The 21149-nt window shown below is 37.6% G+C and overlaps 1 long non-coding RNA gene across 1 annotated transcript in view; it reads left to right on the plus strand.

Annotated features, from left to right (window-relative positions):
• The window catches only part of LOC110398679, a 30004-nt gene extending 9886 nt beyond the window's left edge, over nucleotides 1-20118 (plus strand). Inside the window, exons 2-4 of the long non-coding RNA XR_002438551.1 lie at nucleotides 8592-8700; nucleotides 13894-13978; nucleotides 19248-20118. This is a non-coding gene — a long non-coding RNA (uncharacterized LOC110398679). The remainder of the gene's footprint in view (nucleotides 1-8591; nucleotides 8701-13893; nucleotides 13979-19247) is intronic.

Consider the following 21149-nt stretch of genomic DNA (forward strand, 5'->3'; position numbering starts at 1 on the left):
GCTGTGTTAGTGCTGAATTGTTGAATTTCTCAATTGCACAAATAGTCCTATAAGATTTCATATTAATGGAGCTATTCAATCAACTGGACATACAAATCTTAAATTCTAATCAAAATAAGCAATAAGCTTCTTAAAATAAGCGTGAGGCAATCTAACTATGATATTAATAAACTTACTTTGTCCTGTATAGTTGCATCAAATTTTGTTATGCTTGTACCTATTGGAGCCTGTAGGCATCCTAGCAGTTGTCAGTTCTTATTGGAAGAAAAATAACATTACACTGCTGAGAGGTTTTAAGTGGTTAGTCAGTACATTGGTGCAATAGCTGTTTTTGTAGAGAAGGAAAAAAACAAAAGACCAGAGTGAATGCTTCAAATAATTCTATTACTAACTTGCCCCATTTGCTGGGAGCTTATTAATGTTACTGTGCTACCCATTAATAATGCTTTTCATTAACTCCCTTTTATCTACCACCTCCTTGTTCTACAAATATTGCAGTTGTTGCTTTGTTCTTGCTTCACCATTTTTGGATTTCCTTATTTTTTTTCATTTGGGCTCCTAAATACAGTTAGTATATGGATGTATGTGTCAGGTGTAAGATGATATATATGTCTTTCTAGAATGTACGTTGCTTTTGAAACTTGCTGGAGAGAAGCGAAGCACACTGTGCTGTACAGCTTGACAGTTTTGCATTGCTTCTCGGCCACAATAATTCATATATTTGATTTAACAAGACTCTCAAGCCTTTACCAGCTCTCAAGAAGTCTTGCAGTGGCTAGCACTTCTTAAGTTATTACTTTATTCCTTTAAAATACTTTTTTCCAACAAATACAGGGGTTTTCTATATTTTTGTTTTATCCAACAGGAGTTTTCCTGTTAATAGAAGACATTATTTTTTCAGTGCTCATACTTGACAGTTCTGGTTGCAACAACTTTCAGTGAGTGAGTGAATGCTTGGGCTGTCCTATGCCAGAAAGTAAAGATGGGCTCGAATGGTTAACAGTCAGATGATATAAAACTCTTTGAAAAGAAAGATAGTATGCAAAGAATCAGGAAGTACTCTTGTATCACAAGAAGTTGTCTGTGTCGTTCCTGACAGGAACAACAATCTAACCTGTTCTCAAGGACCACCATCAGTAGAGATTTCCTTCCTCTCAGACAACTTATTTCAGTCATTCACTGTCTTTACTCATAGAAGACTTCTAATATCTAACATCAGTCTATTTTTGCTGTCATTAAGGGTCCTTCAGCTTGTTTCATTATGAATACAAATGATACATCTGCTATTCTTTTAGTACTAGGTCAAGGAAACAAACTGATTCATGTATGTAATCCCATGGAACGACCAGGTTCTTCCAACAGAACTGATATTAGGCAAGCCATTCTCCATTGTGTATTTCAGCAGTCAGTTATTCCTGCTGGAGTGTATGAGTTTGTGATACTAACACTTTACAATTACTACTAGGAGTTATGTAGTTTCTGTTAAATAGATTGATGATTCTGCTTGAGAGAAAAAAGTTTCTAGTTTTTTCACTGTAAGAGGAAATGATGGTAATACAGAAAAATTTTAAGTGATGGTAACTGGAAAAAGTTAGGTGGTGAGTTAGCCTTCTCTAGGGGATTTTCTGGAATGTAATACTATTGTAGCCTATTTGACGTGGCAGTTACACATAAAGGTTTTGGTTTGGTGTGTTTTTCTTTTTTTCCTTCCATGAGTTTAACGGGGGATTGTTTTGAAAACACCATTTTGCAATGATGTTGCAGTCAGATGTGATTCTAGAGCAATGGCTTATCCTGTAAGATCTGTAACTGTCTTAGAATTTTGGAAGCCTATGAGACTTTCAAATTTTTTGAGTTCCTGTTATTTCATTTTCATCATGATAAATTTTAACATTGAAATCAGAATGCAGCTTTGAACGTCAGAATTTGCATGTGTGGGGAGAAACAATCCTTTGTATGGAAAGTAATGAAAAGATGAGAGTGACTAGGGTGAAGGATTCTAATGGTGCAGAGTTTGTGCAGGAAAGAGAGCTCTGTCCACATGGCTGGGGCACTTGAACTGTATACAATACATAACTTATCAGATTCCCTCTGTCCAAAGTTCCTGAGAAATAATTATGACGCAGCCTGGTAAACATGCTTGACTAGATGGCAAACAAAGGACCTGCTAGGTCATAACATGAACTTTGTTCAGAGCATCAACTTGAGAAAGAAGAGCAAGTCTTTGATACACTAAGCAGGAAAATAAACAACAGCAAGGAAAAATAACACACACACACACACACACACCAAAAAAATCCCACTCTACCAACACAAATTCAAGCGGAAAGACTGCAATTGTGCCAGCTATGATAATAGTCTGAGAACTGCCCCAAACATAAAAGGTTTTCCCCCTCCTAATTAGTTTGGGTATTTCCATCAGCATCCGTGGTCTCTATAAAGCTTGTAATTTCAAGACCTTTGTGGGCACTAAGATGTCTGTTATTCTTTCACCATCCAGCTGATCTGCAAATCAGAAATGGTGATGCAGGACTATGAGACAATGGTGTGGGTTGATAATATTTACTTTTACAATTACTTTTGTGATCCTGTGGATTTGGTGAACGAGAACTATAGCAGTTGTGAAATTCAGTGACTGATTCACATATATTGTCATAATTGCTTCAATACAGATAGAGGTTAGATGCAGTAAATTGCTGTAGTGATGGTTTTTAAAGCACCATCTGTGGCCTCATTCTTCTGGGCCTTTAAAAGTAATATTGCTCAGAAATCTATTTTGTGGCATACAGGTGGTTCATTTTGCATGTGCCTGCTAATCAGCAGTAGCCTATGTTGGAGGGGGATGCCTCTTCAATGAGAGAAGATTGTATCATTGTTTTTGGAGCGGGATTGCTTCCCACGGGCTATAATATAGTGTTTTATTTTGGTTGTAAATTTCCCACAAGACCAAGTTTCCTGAAAAGGGCGAATGATAAACTGAATGCTCATTATTGGGCTTCATGTACTTGAACACAACACAGCAATCTGATGTAATTGATTCAATTCCACTAAGTAGCATGTGATGTTGTTATTTTAGAGTCACTTAACAAGGAAAATAGTGGGAAGAAGACCTCCCTGCTGTCATGTCCTTATTTTGTGACCTTCAAAGCTGACCAATACATTGTCTGCAATTAGAAACAAACAAAAAACTCACCCTCAATCCTGTAAGAATAAATCCTGGATTCCCTGAGGGCATCAGTCAAAGAAGATGTAAAGAAATCCACATTTAATCTGTATATCTTTACTACTCAGCTGCTTTTGTTAGCTTTTCCCTTACTAGGCCAAAAAAAAAAAACAGCAAAAAGCTGATTGCCTGTTCTTTGCCGGTTTTACAAGCAAGACATTATAGGCTGGTTTGCAGAGTAAGGGGAGAAATAAATTACTGTTCTATTCCAGGGAATTTGAAAGAAATGTTAGCACTTCACTGATTGTCTTTAAAGGGGGATTGAGTTGTGCAATCAGTAGTTGTTCTTGCTGCTATGGTGAGAAATATCACTGAGAAATATATGCTATGCCATCAGCTAAACTTTCCAGGACCTTAAATTAGCAGGTACCCCCGAAGGAAGCCTACCAGTAGGAAGGTAGAGAATACATCGCCGGGAAACCTAATTTTAAATCTTAATTTTACTGCACTGCTGTGCAGTGGCAGAACTTGCTTTGTCCATGTAAAATAATGTGCTGAAGTGCTAGGTAGTGTGGCCAGATCAGAACTTGCACATAATGTGTATTGTTTTGGTCTGGCATACAGCAGTATTGTTCCTGTAGGTCTTAGAACTCTGTATCTTGTAATCTTGGCATTTGGTATGACTTTCATTCAGAAGACTGATACTTTCTTTCATTCATTTCCCACCTATGCACTTAATAATTTATATTACCAGTAACAAAAATGCATTACTGTTAAATATAAATGAAATGGAATTTTATTGCATTACATGAAAGATGAGTATTGACATGAGCTTTGAAGAGATTTCTTTCAGTTTTGAGTAGGTTTTCTTATTAACCTCTAGAAAACACAAAAAAGCTTGCACTGTGTTTGCCCATAGCCTATCAATGACCTACTGCAAATTGTGCTTGTAAGGTACTTTCATTAACACTAGTTATATTTCATGTTTTATAATGTTGGTCAGTTACAACTTGGTTATTGAATGAATCAGTTCAGCGATGAGTGATAACTAAGCTATGTGCATCTAAATTCAAGGGAAGGTCTAAAAATGGAGTGTGTCTTAATGTTTATGGAAGTTTTATCTTCCAGTCTCAGCAGGTCAGAACAACAATAAGGTAAAAGTTTGTATGAAAATTATGAGCTAAAGTTTCCTCCAAATATCTTTCTGCAGATTTGCAGTTTTATTTTCTTTGTTTTTCCTGCAATAAATGACTCAAGGTGTATAAATAGGTAAATACATACTGGGTCCAGAAAGGACCATAAATTGTAAGATCTATGGAAGGATGGATTTTAATAGAAGGTACTTGCTCACCTATGTAATCCAAACCCCATTGTTCTGCCTTTCTTCCAGCTGCAAAAGCTAACTACATATTGCTTCCTGATAACATACTTCAGATTCCATTTCATTTCTGCCCTCAAATTGCATTTATATGTTCATGCTAAAGCTTGATTCATTTGTTTCTGGAATTAGTGTTCTGTTAAAAAGGTTAGATGATGCTGAGGGCCATGACAAAAACTGTCGGAAAGAAATTGGAATTTAGAGGGGGAGGGGAACAACAGGGTAAAATGTTTTACTAGCATCTTTGTTATGGATAGCCTCAGTTCACTGTAGAGTAGAAACTGGAAAATAGTTTTAAATCCTACAGTGGTAAGCAGTAAGCGCTGAAGTTTCTGTATCAGAAGAATAAATTATTATAAGAAACATTTTTTTATCTTATTTCAAGTAATTTTTACAATGCTTCATTTCACATATTTTTCTATAGACTTGAGCCACAACTCTCTCACATTAACAAGAAGATGATGTAAAGGTGAAAAATTAATAGGCTTAGGGTCCAATACTCTCTTTATCAATGTCTTGTTAATGCGTTTGACCAATAATACAATGGCCATTCAAGTGGCCAGGAATTTAAATAGATTCTGAAAAAATGAATTTTCTCTTGCATGCAGTAGAAAACAAATCTGGATTTTTTTTGTCTTGCTGTTCTTTATAAAGATGTTATTTGGGTGTGATTTGTGCCATTGCTGATGATGCAGATATACTATTGAGCAACACTTAATACAGACAGGTGCTGAAGTTAGTTTAGCTTGACAATCCTTAGCTCACTTGCATAAGTATTTTTAGTGGTTTATAGTTCTCACAGAATAAAAGCAAGAGTGTGAAGGAGAAGCAAAAGACTTACCAAATATTTAAATATGTAAGTCCCCTTTTCAGACTGATACTGATATGTTCAGGAAGGCCTGCTTTTGCTTTGTATATAGTTTCCTTTTCAGAAATGCTTTTATAGCACTTGGTTCCAATGCCCTTGTGTTCTGATGTCCCATGCATTCATGAACATGCATGTAACATCGTAAATAAATTTTACTGAAGTACTTTTGCTTGCCGTCAGATTAGACTTCAGGATATGTATGACCTATTTTTATACACAGAGGGTGTATGAATGAAGGCCAGACTGTGGCAACATTCTTATTACAGTAAGAATTTTCTGTACTTGCCTTTGGCATCAGGGCATGTTATTGTCCTGGATTGCTGTTTTGTTTGTTCATCTTTCTCTTGCGCTATCAGTAATGAATGCTGGTGAGATATGTGACCAGATGGCAGACTACTGGCTTGGGTGGGTTTGTATTTCATAGAGTTTTCTTCTTTTGTGAGGGGTTAGGAAGACAGGTTTTTTGTTGATGTTTTATTTTATTTATCAACCACTCATTAAATTTAGTATTCAGCAAATAGTCTAGTAGATGGGATTTCAGACTTAGATTCTTCAGTCAATCCTTTTACTTCTAGGTTAATGTTTCAAGCTCACATCTTTTGTGATAAAACACTAGTATCGTGTTATTCTTCAGTAACCAGTGTGAAATAAGCTACTGCATATAGTGTGTACAATAGATGTGTTGGGTCATTGACCATCGCTGCAGCTGGCATGTGGAGTAGCCATGAAAAGAAGAGAAAATGGAATTCCTCTACTTTTATAGGTGAACTACTTCAATGCAGTGTTCAGTTATGCTCTAGCTGTGTATATAAACACATCTTACACAGCTCTTCATCTCTCCCATCCCAAGTTCAGTGATAATTGCAGTGGAACTACTGTTTTTGAAATGCACAGGGTGTATGTTTTGTAAGAGTTTGAATGCTGGGCTCTTTGCTGTACTTTGTCAGCAACCCACAAAGCTAGAGGAAAGCTGGAATTCTCTCCAGGTATGGTACAATCCAGGGACTGCAGTGGGACCATATCTATTACATGTATTGTAGGACTGCTTATGCACACTGCACACTTAGAATGTATTTATAGTCCTTGCTGTTTCCCATTCCTAGCCACAGTTTAACGCCTGCACAAACTATTGCTTGGTGCTTTGGAGAATAAAGTAAATGCAGCTTGCTTATCTGAATGAGAAATTGGTATTTCAGCATTACTTAGGACTTTCTTAGGCAGTGTAATGGATTGATTTTACCAGATCCTCTGAATTAAACTGAGGCGATGTTTTAGACAAGTAAATTTTAAGATTACTTTATCTTGACGATTTTGAAATTGCAGCGGGCAGTATCAGCAAACCTGCCAACTCTTTTGACTTGGACCGGCTGCCTAGATGGATGAAGTTTGTTGAGCACTGATCTTTGTTTCTTTGTTTGGTGTAGAAAAGGAACCTGTAGTTTGAAAAGTTGCTTTGTTTTACTAGGAGGTGAGTTGGAGCAGAGAGATGCTACTGTTTATGCCTTTCTTGGAATTTCATGACAGTATGTAAGCAGTTACGTTGCTCCTGAGCTGTCAGTAGCGCAGTCTTCTGCTTTGATTAGATCCATGACTAAAAAATATGGCCATAATCCACTGACAGGCTTGAAGAAAGCCATAGTAAGACTGATAACGATGTGTCAGTTAAGAGGCTATTATATTTTACTGCCTTACTACAGTCGACTGAAAATCCATTCAAAGTTACCACCGGTATAACTAAAGCCTTTTAATAATCTGCTGTCTGCTCTAGTCTTAATAATACTTATTACGCTGACAGGAAAAAAAGGTAAAATATGCACCTGTTTACATGAGAGTTCTAGATTTCGACAGTTTTACTGCAGGCATATGGAGTAGCTACAAATAGAAGGACTTGGGTCTTGTTCTTGGAGCGTGAACTTACGAATCTAGACTAGAAGCAAGCAGAGTGAAGAGGTGGCTTTGAAATGCTACAAAATGACAACTCAGACATGCAAAGTCCTTTTAGTGGCAACTTAATAGCATACTAGGTACCTGGAGAGGAAGACATACTCTCTACTTCAGTCTCTGCTCCTGTTTTCTGTTGCCATTTACAGAGTTATCATGGAAAGGTTTTGTAGACCTTATGTAGATGGAATTTCTACTATGTTTTTGTTAATTTCTTGGTATTTCAGTTGGAGATATTTTGCCTGGTTGTTTAGAATCGGCAGGAAAAAATTCAGAGTTGACAAGAAGGTTGGTGACTTTAGCTGTCTGCACTTTGGGTACAGAAGGTAGCCCGGGGAATGTGTTGCTTCACTGCCATGAATTAGGCAGCTCTAAAACACGGGTTTGCAATGTGTTTTTCATGATATCCTGTTGAATCCTCTGAAGTCACAAATAGTGGTCATCACAGCTTGTTATACCATCTGCTACTCCCCAAAAGAATGTGGCTTCCTGCTCTTTCTAGCACCCTCTTCAATGAAGTACAGAAGAGTGTAGCTCTTGTAACTGCTCCTTGTAAGTCATACTCTAGGCCCATGTCTAACTTGGTGGCAGTCTGTTCTCAACAGTTATCCCCGAGCCCAGCAGCCCAGCCTGCTTTCAGCATATCTTCCAGCCTGTGCTTCTTCAGCTTCCAGAACCTCTACTAGCATCCAGCATTCTCCCCTTTTTCCATTTAGCTATTACTTTGATCATAGAAAGCAGTCAAATTGACTAAGCATGATTTATGTTTAACTGTTCAGAGCTGGCTTTTTTCTGATTACCTTATTGTTTTGTGTGTGTTTTGAAATGGATTCAAAAAGAATGAGTGCCATGATTTATAGGAGACAATGTCCTCCTCCCTCTTTATTTTCTTAGTGACCAACATAAGATTTACCTGGTTTCTAGATATCAGTAACCTGAGCACCGTAAGCGTGTGGTAATTAAATATGAATGACAGTAGTGGTGTTACTCTTGGATTGGCTGAAACTCTAGGCTCCATCCATCTTTGGGGATGTGAAAACATCCAGCCTCCATAAGTAGTCATAACCTGTCATTCCTCCATTGCTGACTACAATGTCCTTCTCAGGCTTTTCTGAGATTATTTTCATTCTTTTTTGTCTTGTATATCTATTTCTTAGGTTCATCTATGTGACGACTTTTTTCATTCTTTTAGAAGTATTGAAAACTATTTGTCAATAAGACTGAAGTTGTTTGCATTTCAGGAAAACTTTGGAGTTGTCATTTACCTTAACATAAAAGGCGGTTTTCCAGGAGGGTCTGACACAGTTTCTCAACAGTGTGGGAAAGGAGTGGACTTGTGAAACTCTTTTGGTGAGTATCTTAAGTTGAGGTAGATATCAAGATACTTCTAGCATTTCCATTCAGCCCTGCAGTTTCTAGAAGAAATGAGAGAAGTGTTGACTGATGGTAGTAAATGTAATAGTAAGGTCTTGTAGGGTAAGCACAAACCTATTTCTTTTTACTAGAGAAATCAATCCATAGAAAACTTAGCATAAAGCCCAGATAAGGACCTCAGGTGTATGAGGGCTGCTTGGAGAGCAATGCCCCTTATTTTATTATATTGGTCCATGACATCAGAGGTGGATGTTCAAGGTACAACTAGAGAACCTTCCCACCAATATTCCATTACACTTCTTTGCCATGTGACAGATGGCAGCAGAGGGGCAGTCTGACTGTTGGTGCCTGGCACAGAATTGCGTATGAAGCCAAGGTGTGTCACTGAATTCCTCCATGAAGAGGATCTTGCACACATTGACACTGATCAACACTTGCTGAGCCTTTATTGAGAAGACACAGCGGATGTGAGTGCAGTGAGGTGGTGGGTGGTGTGTTTAAGCAACAGTGCTGCAATAGCAACTGTGAAACAGTGGGTCACCTCTGTTGGCATGGTTTTTTACAAGCATGGCATGCAGGCTCTTGTTCATTACTGGTGAAAATGCCTAACGAATGGTGGTAAGTGTGTTGAAAAATAGTGTTTTGTAGCTGAGAATTTGCTGTAACAAATAGTGCTATTGTGCTCTTTCTATCTGTTGTACTTTCCATGGGAATAAGTAGGAGGCATTATTTTCAGAGTGACCTATCTGGGAAGCTGGAAGTGATACTGTCTTTTCCCTTTTGTTATTCTTTATTAATGTATTTAGCAAACACTGTTGAAATATTGACAAGCCCTGTGCATTATCTATAGTCCTTGGTTTGGTGAGATTCCTGCATTTTTCTCTGGGGTGGTTGCTAGGTTCTCTAGTCAGACAGGATTTATCAGGCTGTTACTTCAAGTTTGACTTTCTCAGACCAATGTCACTTCTTTCCTTGGCTCTATCAACTAGCTCCATCTACCCTGTCACATAACGTGTAAGATGTTTGTCTCTTGTTTTCAGAGGTCTTATTCTCTCTCACCTGTTGCGTCTCTGGCAATATTTTAATGTTTATTCCTACCTTCAGTTCCCCATCACTGTCACCTCACTTAAGCTTTTAATACTTCTGTGCTATGATTTATCTGATGTGCAGGCCCCAGGCTGCAAATTGTCCTCCTTCAGCACCCTTCAAAAATGTTGGTGCCACAGAAGCTGCCAACAGACAAGCAGCTGTATTGCACTGGAATAAATGTTCTTCATACTGCCCAATATTATCCTTTTTTCTTTCCTGTCTTGTCTCTTACTTAAATGGTAATAGCATTTTGTGGTGGCGTGGATGTTTTTCCCACCTTTTTTCATCTTTGTTTATCTTCATTTATTCAGCACTTAACAGGATGGCTTGAGTTGTGCAGACACCATAGCAACATGAACAATGAGAGGGATAATATTTATGGCTTTCGTTTCCATCCTCTAAGACATTTGTTTGCATACTGTTTGCAGACCTCCCAGAGATTGGAGGCTGCAAGAAGAGAAGTTAATGCTGTTTGGTGGTATGTTGTCTTTTTTTCCCCTCACCTCGTCATCTAGCTGCAAACCCATGGTTGTAGCAGAGGATAATAGGTGCATAACTTTCTTCCCTAGTTTCACTAGTAACTTTGCTAAAACTTTGTCTGTAAACAAGGCAAATTTTTGGAAAGACTTAGTGCATGCTTTTCACAAGTCATGCACAGAAGGAAACAATCATGCATGTCATTTACATCCCTTCCACTTTTGGGCTTTCATTTGCAGGGCAGTATGTTAACATTCCTGCTTCTGTGTGAACCCAAGTACAAGAAACAGCTAGTCAGTTTGACTGCTACCTGTAAGTCCAGCATTCTGTATCACAATTTGCAGACAAAAGGAAGCATGAGTGCGTGTTGCAGATACAGATATGCTACTTAGTGGAACCCCTTGAAATAGAGCACTTCTGGAAAGCATATTCTTCGAGTGCTGATTAGTCTCATGCTCTTCTTGAATCTCAGCACATTAGATATGTGTTTATCAGATATTTCAGTTTCATGGCCATGCGTGATGTAAGTGCAAATCTATTTGTAGAGCATTCTTAGATTTTGAGTTGGTTTCTATTCCATCATATACTGCTCTTTAAAGGGGAGCATTTATGAGTAGATGATAGATTTTTCCCAAAGCCTAGGATAATTCAAGTCTTATGTGAAGTAGTTCTTATTTTTCAGCTGGATAAATTGCTGGTGGAGAAAGCAGACTCTTAATATTCTCTCAGTATTCTTCCACCTCTACTTTGTATGTTGGTTGCTGTTTTAGATTCTGAATCCTCTGAAGCCCTGATGGAATCTCTGAAAATCATCCCCTGGACTACGGGTGTGATTGTAATTTAAATGAACTAATGGTAGTAATAAGATGACTTGATATATTCTGACTATATGTAATCCAGCAGACAATAGCTTGCTATGTTTCCTATATTTTGATCTTTCTCTGTGGAAATTGAATGTTTCAGTCTGTAGCAGGATGCATTTTACTATAGCTCTATGTGAACAGTATTTCACATGTCGTATCAAAGTGTAATACGAACAAATTGTGATGTTGTCACTGCTGTGCAATTTGCAGACTTTGTGGTTTTAGGAGTGCTTTTTCCCTCTCCCTTTCTCCATTCTCTTCCAACCCCCAAGTATTTTCCTCTGTAAATTTGAGTAGGAGTGCTTTTTCTGACTCTTAGTGATTTCTTTTGGATCCAAGCACTGAAATAAACTTCTATTTTATTTTTCAGTATGTGAACTTAGCTGGGTCTTTTGTAGTCAGAGTAGAGTCTATAAACTTCAGTGAATGTATTCATGTATTGAAATAGTAAAATAAAATATTAACAATAAAATGAAGTAAATACAAATAAAATTCAAATGTGTATCTTATTTTGGCTGGAATGCACCATGTCCTTATCAATTTCTAGATTTAATATTTAGCTGACCAGTGTTTTTTTTTAAGTGGCTGTGGAAAAACTGTATGTTAGCTCCAAGAAATGCATACTGCTATCATCATAACTTTTCTCTGCTTTAAGCTACTGGTTTATTCTTCAGACCACCTTGTTGCATCTGTGCTCTTGGAATGGCTTTTCTTTGAGCGTTGCATTATTGTAGTCACAGAACCTCCCTGCATCCTAGCGCTCTTGACTGCCGTTAGCTAGGTCATGGAAAAGCAATAGAAATGTCTTTACCTGTACTTAAATTACCTGAAATCACAAGTCCAAACTGACTTGTCTTATGTTTCAACTGCGCTAGATTGTTCAAAAGACAGGCTAGGAAGGAGATATTACAAACAAATGCAACTTAAAAGAAAACGGTGATAAATTCTTTCAGCTTCCCAATAATATGCCTGCCACAGCAGACGCTCTGACTTCATTCTTGAAAACATATCCTAGATGTTTCTGCTTTCTTTTTTTGGTTTCTTTTGGAGACAAAAGTTGTCAGACATTATTGAACTTATGCATTTCCTGTAAAATAATTAAACTTGTTTATTTAGAATTTTCAAGAGGTATTTGCTATCAAAGGATATTTACAAATTTCCTTATGTCCCTCTGGATTTATGTTGGATTTTTATCTTATACGTGTAACCTAAGTTGAAAATATGTGAGATGGTTTGCAGTTTGGTCTGTAGAGATTTAATGGTAAAATTAGAAATTACTGTAAATGCAGCTCTGTGCTGATTTATTACTTTATTTCCTCTGCTATTATACTTGCAGAGTACGTGGATAACTGCTCTTCTGTATTCCTATTGCCTCCTAATAAAGCACTTAGTGGTAGACAGTGGAACACTGTAGATCTGATGTTAGCCTGATAGTGTTTGACTAGGGGAAGATTGACTCTTTATTTATGATTTTTATTTACTGATCAGTAAATAGTCAGACTCACTATTAGCTCGGGACACAGAGTGTAGAAATACTTCTGGAATGCGTTTCTTGCTGCATTAAATTGGGTGCATTCATGATAGTCTGCCTGTCGGTAACATCAATATGCTATGTGCTACACTTTGCATGTAGCTCATACGGGGTTTCATGCAGGGAAGTCAAATCTTAATGGCATTTTTTTAGCTGTATCTGTAGTGCTCTTGTAAAAATGGTTATTTTACTTCAGTGTTTGGTGAATGGTGTATGTTGCTGCAAATGGGAATGGCATTCCATACATGTGCAGTAGCAGCTGGAGCATGCCACAGCTTTACAGAGGTAAGGCAGCCTGGCACGTACCCCGGGGGAAGAAGCTTCAAATCCAAGTACATTCTGAGGTCATTAGTGTGTTACTGGCAGCGTTATAGTTAGAGGGGGGTGTTTAATTAACATTAATTGCTCATGGCTCACTGTGTGGCTCATGAAGGATTTACTGAAAAGCACCTTGTGAAAAATACAGTTTTGAGGGAAGTGCATCTTCTCTCATACACTTAAGCTCAATTTACATACACTTCCATGCATGAGGCAGTGGTATCAATATTACTTTTATTTGCATAATATTTGTGGAATTATAGAGGTATTTTAAATACAAGGCATGGCAGGAGAAAGAACCATGGGCAGAAACCAGCTCTCCAATGTACACTGTATTTTAGAGGTTTTTTGATAGCAGAAGAGTGGGTTTATCAAGACTCTGATCTCTTCCTTTCTTAACTCTCCCTCCTCTTTTGTTCCACTCTTTTTTCAGCTCATTTTTGTATGGGAGGTTTTATTCTCAGACTGCATTTTTCCTCTTCTTGCAGCTTGTTGGCTACAAAGAGGAAAAAGTGACAGGTTTGAAATAAAGGTAATGATAGGTAATGGTTCATATTTCTCTACCAGTACAGCAGAGAAAAGCACTCAAAGCACTTCCATGTGATAGCTCTAGTACAAAATAAGATAAACAGGTTAAGATGAAAAAGAGAGTTAATGGTGTAAAGGAAGAACTTTGCTGTTTTATTATAAGACTAAAAGATAGTCTAGGATTAGGATTTTGCTTTCTAATATTAAGTGGCATCTTAATCTCGTCTGTTTTTTACAGCCCTTTTGCAGTTTTCTTTTAAATAAACACACTTTAAAAAAAAAATTACCTAATAACCCTGTGTATGCTCATAGGTAATGTGGATAGAATAAGCAGTAAAAATAACCTTGTTTCCTTCCTTGCAGGACCTCTCGGAATGACACCTTGCTTAATCGAGTGATTGTGCTTTACTGAATTTTTCCATTGTTGAAGACTCCATCAGAGCCTTTGGTAAGCTATGCTGTTTTCTGACAGCTTTTATTTCCTGCTATGTGTAGTAGCTTTACATGTATTGTTTTATTGTAATTTATAAGTTATGATTCTACTTGGTGACTTCTAAATTGTGTGGACCTGTGAATATATGCAATGGCGCAAACAGGATTGACTTTAATTGTGAATTTTGCCGTTGACTAGCGTGGAAAAATACATTGTAAAAATAGTCAGTTGTTCTGAAAAAACTCTCTTCACATCTCCATGTCATCTTTGCTCATGAAAAAGGACCACCTGCACTTCTCATAACTGTGTCAGTGGCTGTATGTGATAACATGCTCTTTAAGTGCCAGTAACTATTACTGTTCCACAAATTCTTCTTTCAGCTTTATCCTTTCATCTTCATCTTTGTATTGTACTAGCTTTTAAAAGGTCCAGTTTGTGCTCAAACTGACAACTCTGCAATGCTTTTACTTAGCTACTTCCCAGTTCTGATTATCCTGCTCTTTGTTGCTGTTACCATTTGTTGTATTATGTTTTTTGACAACATAGTGCTTAGAACAGTGGTTTGATTTCTGTGTGCCGTGGTGATCTATGATGTATGTAATTAACGCAGCTGATTGTGAATTTTCCACATTTAAACAAAAATTCAATTTCCATTCTTCTAAAAAAATTTGCTTTGGACTGGAATTAGAAGCTCACTCTAGAAGAGCTGATGGTAAAGGGATTGGAGTTATGTCTGGAGTGTCCTAAATCCTGAGTCTGTGGTCTGCCTAATTTAGACGAGGATCTTGCTTTTTGGCCTCACACAGAAGACCCAACAGTTGATGTGACTGAGAAGTCTCTTCTTGAGATATTGACTATTAATTGGGTAGGCTAGGCTTTTTCACTTTATCAAGGTTTTTTTGTTTTTTTCTTTAAACTTCAAAAGGCTGTGTTTTATCCTACTGTACTTGATCTTCAAAGAACTTTCCTGACTTTAGATTTGATACTATGTGATGCCAAACACATTCTGTAAGGTGTTGAGTGCTTCTACTTATTCTTGCGTTTTCACACTAGTTGGTCTTGATACCTAATTAAACCAGTTCCTGCCAGGATCTCTTGAGTATAACATTAGTTCAAATACATTATACCTTGTCGAATCTAATAAGTACCTTTTACTGTTTATTGTTACATCATTTATTTCTTAATACGTTGTCATAACCTTCTTCTTTCTGTTTTTGTTATTTTTTTTATGCAGGTTGGAACAGTTTAACTTTGCCCTACATAAATAATACTGTTTCCTAATCATGCTATATGATTGTTCTTTTAGTACATATTCCCAGACCAATTACTTTACGCTTTTCTACACTGAACTACATTTGCCATCTGCTGGCCTCATTACCTAAATTATCCAAATCCTTTGGAATTTGATTGTATTATTCTTCATTATTTGCTCTGACTCTATCTTTAGTATCATTTTAAAATCTGGAGATCTCATTGTGATCGCTAATCTGTAAATCAGGGGCATAAGTAATGATCTGACAGTACAATTAAGTATATGTAATTTTTTTTAAGTTTTAAGGTAAATTTTACACTCAAATAGACTACATTAGGTCACCATGAATTTCATCTTTGAAGAGCTGTATGTTAAAATTTTATTCTGCAGAGCACTAAAACGTGTTGCAAGGTACTGAATGCCTTCCATTTCTGTTGACACTTCTGCTATAAGAGGCTTATGTACCATTTCAATTTCTCAAAACATGAAGAGAAACACGCCTTCTCCTCTGAGGACACTGAGGCAAAAAAATGTGGCACATCAAAGGATGTCAAAGAAAACAGTATTGCAACTAGATCTCCTGTCTGGAGCTTGATTTGCCAGTCAAAATAATCTGCTATAGTATTGACAATGAAATCTTGTAACGTTTTCCCTCTGACTTGCCAATATTCATAGGAAAGGCACATGCCAGCTATCAGTTTAAAGAGTATAAATGTCAAGTAGTTAACTTCATACTGATGAATGTGTAATTTTATCCATAGTTCATTATTGATTTGATTTTGAAAATTAACTTTGTGGTGGGTCTTGGTGCACTTGGCAGTTTTGCAAATTAAATCATCTCAGGACACCTTTTCTGGTGTTAAGATATCTTACAAGTTAAGTAATTAATTTTCTAATACACCCTCAATATTTGCTACTAATCAAAAGCTGTGCTTGCATTGAAGAACACCTCACAAAGCAAACAAAACAAAGGGGGGAAAAAACACATCAATCCTTAACCCAAGAACTGACTTTAGACGTCTATTAAAAAAAAAAAGTCCAAGTCCAAAATCGTAGAATCATACATGTTGAGAGAGACCTTTATAGATAATTGAGCTACACCCCTTACACCCCCCCACCCCTTCCTCTCCATATGGGTGGGGTTGCCACCCAATAAATCAGGCTGTCCAGGGCTCCATCCAACCTGGCCTTGAACACTTTTAGAGATTGGCCATCCGCAGCTTCTCTAGGCAGCTTGTTCCAATGCATCACCACCTTCTGGTTAATAATTTCTGCCTAACATCTAACCTAGATCTCCCCTCTTTTAGATGAAAGCCATTCCCCCTCATCCTATCGCTATTTGCCTTGTAAAATGTCTGTCTCCCTCCTGTTTATAAGCACCCTTTAAGAACTGGAAGGCTGCAATGATGTCTTCCCAGAGCTTTCTCTTCTCCAAGCTCAACTAGCCCAGCTCCCTCAGCCTTTCTTCATAAGAAAGATGTTCCAGCTGTTTGATCATTTTTGTGGCCACCTTCTGGACCTGCTCTAATAGCTCTACATCTTGTATTGGGGGCTGCAGACCTGGACATAGTACTCCAGATGGGGCCTCACAATGGCAGAATAGAAGGGGACAGTCCCCTCCCTGTCTCTGCTGGACACGTGTCTTTTGAACACAGCCCAGGATACAGTTGGTCTTTTGGCTGCAAGAGTGCGCTGCTGGCTTAAGTCCAGCTTTTATTCTGCTGTGACTCTCTCATCACTTTTCAGCTGCATTTGTAGTATTTAGCGTGGAATTTGAATATTGCACCTTTGAGAAGCCTTTTTGACAAGTGTCATGTTCTACGTGGAATGTGCTTTTCAGCCTGGGTCACTGGAAAGAGCAGTTTCCTCTGTCCTTACCTTGGCATTGCCAACAAAAGGTGCAAGTATTGGCACCTGAACTTATCCAGGTTCCCCAAGGATCATAGGCTGTTCTGCATAAACATTCTTCTCTCGTAAAGCTGAATTATTTTTGTTACACTACCAACTCATTGATGGTCTTCAACATTGTAGTTTCTGTGAAAAATTGAATGACCGTATTAAGTTTCTCCTGCTGATTCCTCATGGTTTTCTTGTATATAATGTGCATATGTTTGTGTTTGCGGGAGAGTGTGTGAATGTGAGTACATGAATACATATCAACATGCATATACTGTGTTCAAAATTGGCATTTGTCTGCTTGCTTACATAATGGGAAGGGGAAACCATGTTTATCATGCTTACTCATACACTTTCTAGCTTTTATATGTTGTCTATAAGGTGGTTGAATGGTACCTGGCATTTTCTACTGTTGCGTTAGTTGTTTGCTTTTTTTCTGTTACTTACCGTAGAAAAATACTGGGTAGCAAGAACAAAATATATTACATTACTTCACGTAACAACGCTATGAGGTTGAACAGCAGAAAAATTGGATGTTCTTACTGAGTTTTGCTATCAAAAGAATAGCTGTGTTTTTTTTGCAGACTAAACAGGATGTCCAAACAAGTACAATTTTTCTCATTTAAGCAGAAAGCACTAATATACAATAGAAGTGCCTCTATAAATGTTTACCCTCATCTTTCTGTTCATGTAGGAAGATTCTGAAGTTCTATCATTTTTAGCCGCGTTGGTTTCCTTATCATTAGCAATGTGTATGTGAAACTCTACCTTCTTTCATTGGATGTCAGCCTACACAGTACTTCTAATACCAAATCCAAGGAATGTATGCTCTACAGTTTTGCTATGTTCTGAAGTATGGGAAAGAATCTGTGCGTGGGGAAACTAGAGATCAAGACTCATGATCAGGTTTTGCTGCTTGTCTTCAAAGCCATGTGGTATTCCATACCACTGCACATCTGCCTCTTCAGTAAAAGAGCAACCCATAGTTTCTGGGGCAACCTGTAGGCATGTTGTTACTGTTTTGAAAGACGAAGAAAATACAGCCTAGATTGGGCTTTGCAGATGTCCTTTGGTGAACTTTAAGAAATAAAATAGCTTAGTTGAAGAAAAAGTCAACTTTATTTCAGATTTGAACATATTCAAATATGGTATTCTATTTTTTTAAATGATGGATGTGTAGGGTGATGCATTCACTGAATCTTCTCATTTTCTAAAATTCCATAATATTATATATATCAGGAAATAAGGAACGGAAAAAGAGGTCATGGAAAAACAAATCACATAATATTTCAAAATTCCTGCATAGGAATCACAGGGAAGACAAATGGCCTTTATTAGATGGAAATTTAAGTTTCTTTCTGAATAAAAGTTGTTTTGTCATGTTTTATACAGTCACTTGAAGAACTCTTGAACTGATTTTATTGTAAAAGCAGTTTTGCATAAAGTCAGTCATTACAGTGCATGAAGTAGTCTGTCTTTTGTTTTGGGTTTCATTGTTTTTCTAAATCCTTTTTGCTACCTAGAATAAAAATAAAGGGAAAGACATTAAACATGTGTAGGAGTTTATTTTCAGTACCATTTTCCTTGTAAATAATAATGTTCCTGTTAAACAGTGTTTGTTATGCATGACATCTCTGATGCATCGTAAGTTTTGTTACAGTCTCAAATTTCATGTAGCAGATCAAGTATGAGCTTCCCAACTGTGTCTTATTACAGTTTTGTTTGTTTTAAATAAAACAACAACAAAAAACACCAACCAAGACAGACTCAGGTGCTGTAGAGGCTGTACATTATGAGGGCGGCTGGGGACACTACACTCTAGAATACCTGGTGAACTGAAGAAGCGGGACTTCTTCCAAGGTGTTTGACATCTGTCTTCGAGTGATACTGGTTATGGGAAGTGACATTTCTGTTGTTTCCCAATGGGAGCTGAAAGCTGTGATGTTTCACAGGAGTAACTCCCTCCCCTTTCTTTAAATGCATTTGTTTTCTTGTCTCTCAACAGTAACATTAATTTTCTAAAGAGTAATTGTGTTATATGTATGTAAACTCCTGGCCCTAGAGAAATTGAAGCTAGCATTTCAGAGGGAGGACAAGGCATTATAAACTCCTGACTCTCTCCCTCACTGCCCACAGCTGTTGCAGCTGAGGTCATCTAGCTAATCAAGCAGCAAGAGCACATCACAACTGGGACAAACAAATCAAGCAAATGAAGCAGCTGATAAGAGACAACCACTGAAGAAATTAATTGCTCTTCTCAAGACTTTTCCAATTTCATTTATGCTGTTGTTCATTTGTTTTACTCTTTATTTCTTCAAGCTTTTTTTTTTGTTAAAGGCTTCTGTGATTTCTTCATGTGACTACTGCTGACAGGAGTACTCACGTACATAAAATATCCGTCTGAATGTATAATTCTTCTTAATCAGATCAAAAGACAAACAGATGACATGGACGTAGATTAAATGGGAAGGTCTCAGCCTCTTGTACAGGAATTAATTTAATAAAAAGATATTTGTCTTGATGACATGCATTTCTTCCTAACAAAGCCAGACCATTCCCCAGAGGAAGGGTTAGATGAGATTTGACTCTACAGCTAGATGATGTGTGGAAGGTGGGAATCCTTGCTTACTGCTTTTTCTGAGTTAGCAAGGTTTATGGCTAGTTCTCAATAAATGCTGACCTAGCTTTCTCTTTCCTTTTCTCCTGTTTGTGGCTCACTTTTCCATGAGGTGCTTCAGCATTCATTTCCATTGCTCTGGTGAAGAGCTGTGTCTGGCTAGTCTTCCTTAAAATTTACCTCTGAAAGAACAAAACATTTTGACAGGATTCCCTGTGTTATGATCATTTGTGCACTCATAGGATGAGGTTGAATTTCTTTTTTTAATTTTTATGTAGCATTACTTGATCCTATAAATACTACTTGGTTAGAACTAATTTAAGTTTTATGATAGGAGAAGTTTCCAATTACAGTGCAAGTAAATGTTTATTTGCCTGTCTTATTTATACTGCTTGAAGTAGAACCAAGGACCAAAGCTGCTGTCTTGTTTCTCCCATAGCAACTTAGTAATATTCCATCCAGAGCAGCTAGGGGCAAGTATCTGAGTAGATCAAGTTCTTGCCCTTCTTAGTCTTGCTATTCCTTTGGAAGTAACAAGTTGGTCGCTTCACTGCTCTGTGCTTCACTTTCTTAAGGAAGCTGATTGAAAGAGAAGTAAAGGAAACCTGCTTGCTATGGGAAAAAAAAAAAATTGGTAGCATTTCCCACCCCTTCTTCCACAATAGAAGGAACAGCGAAGACTCATCTGAAGGTTTCTCAGCACAGATTTAAAAAAAAGAAGTTGCTACAAGGTTGTGGAAAAGGTTGTTTTGTGAACAGCAAGTTGAAAAAAGGCCAAGAAGCAAAGGACTGCGTTTGTGCCTCTTCTTAGGAAGAAAGAGAAGGAAGAAAGAGAGTTGAGAGAGGGATGCAAAGAAATCACCATTAGTGACACAGAGGGGGAGATAACCTTTAAAAATGGAGTGCAAATGATGCTAAGCTTTTTTTCGTAAGTCAAATACTGTGTGCTAATGGCAAAGAACTCCACAAGGGCCTGACAAAGCTGTGTGTGTGGGGGAGAAAGGGGGCAGCTGACTTTCCAGAGTAAATAGAAGTGAAGTAACCATCTAAGTACAAACATTCTCAACCATACCAACAAAATACGAATCTCAGACCAAGCAATTACAACAGAAGAGGAATATCTTGGAGTCAAGGGAGAGATTTCTGAATTTTTTTTTTGCTCAGTGTGCAAAGCAAAAGCCAAAGAACCAGAAAAATGCAGGGCATTATAACAAGATAGAGGCCAGCATCTTGGCATGATATAAAGCCCTGTTTTTTTACACAGCAGGCAGTAAACTTCTGAAACATTTCATAAGGTTCTGGGGCAAGTAGAAAATTTCAGCAGGTTTGAAAGAGATTAGATGATGCACAACAGGTCAATAAGTACGTATTTAAGGATGAGACAGGGATGTATCCTTGTGCATCCCTAATAATACTTTCTG

This window comes from Numida meleagris, chromosome 4 (genome assembly GCF_002078875.1).
Source record: "Numida meleagris isolate 19003 breed g44 Domestic line chromosome 4, NumMel1.0, whole genome shotgun sequence".
Taxonomy (NCBI): domain Eukaryota; kingdom Metazoa; phylum Chordata; class Aves; order Galliformes; family Numididae; genus Numida; species Numida meleagris.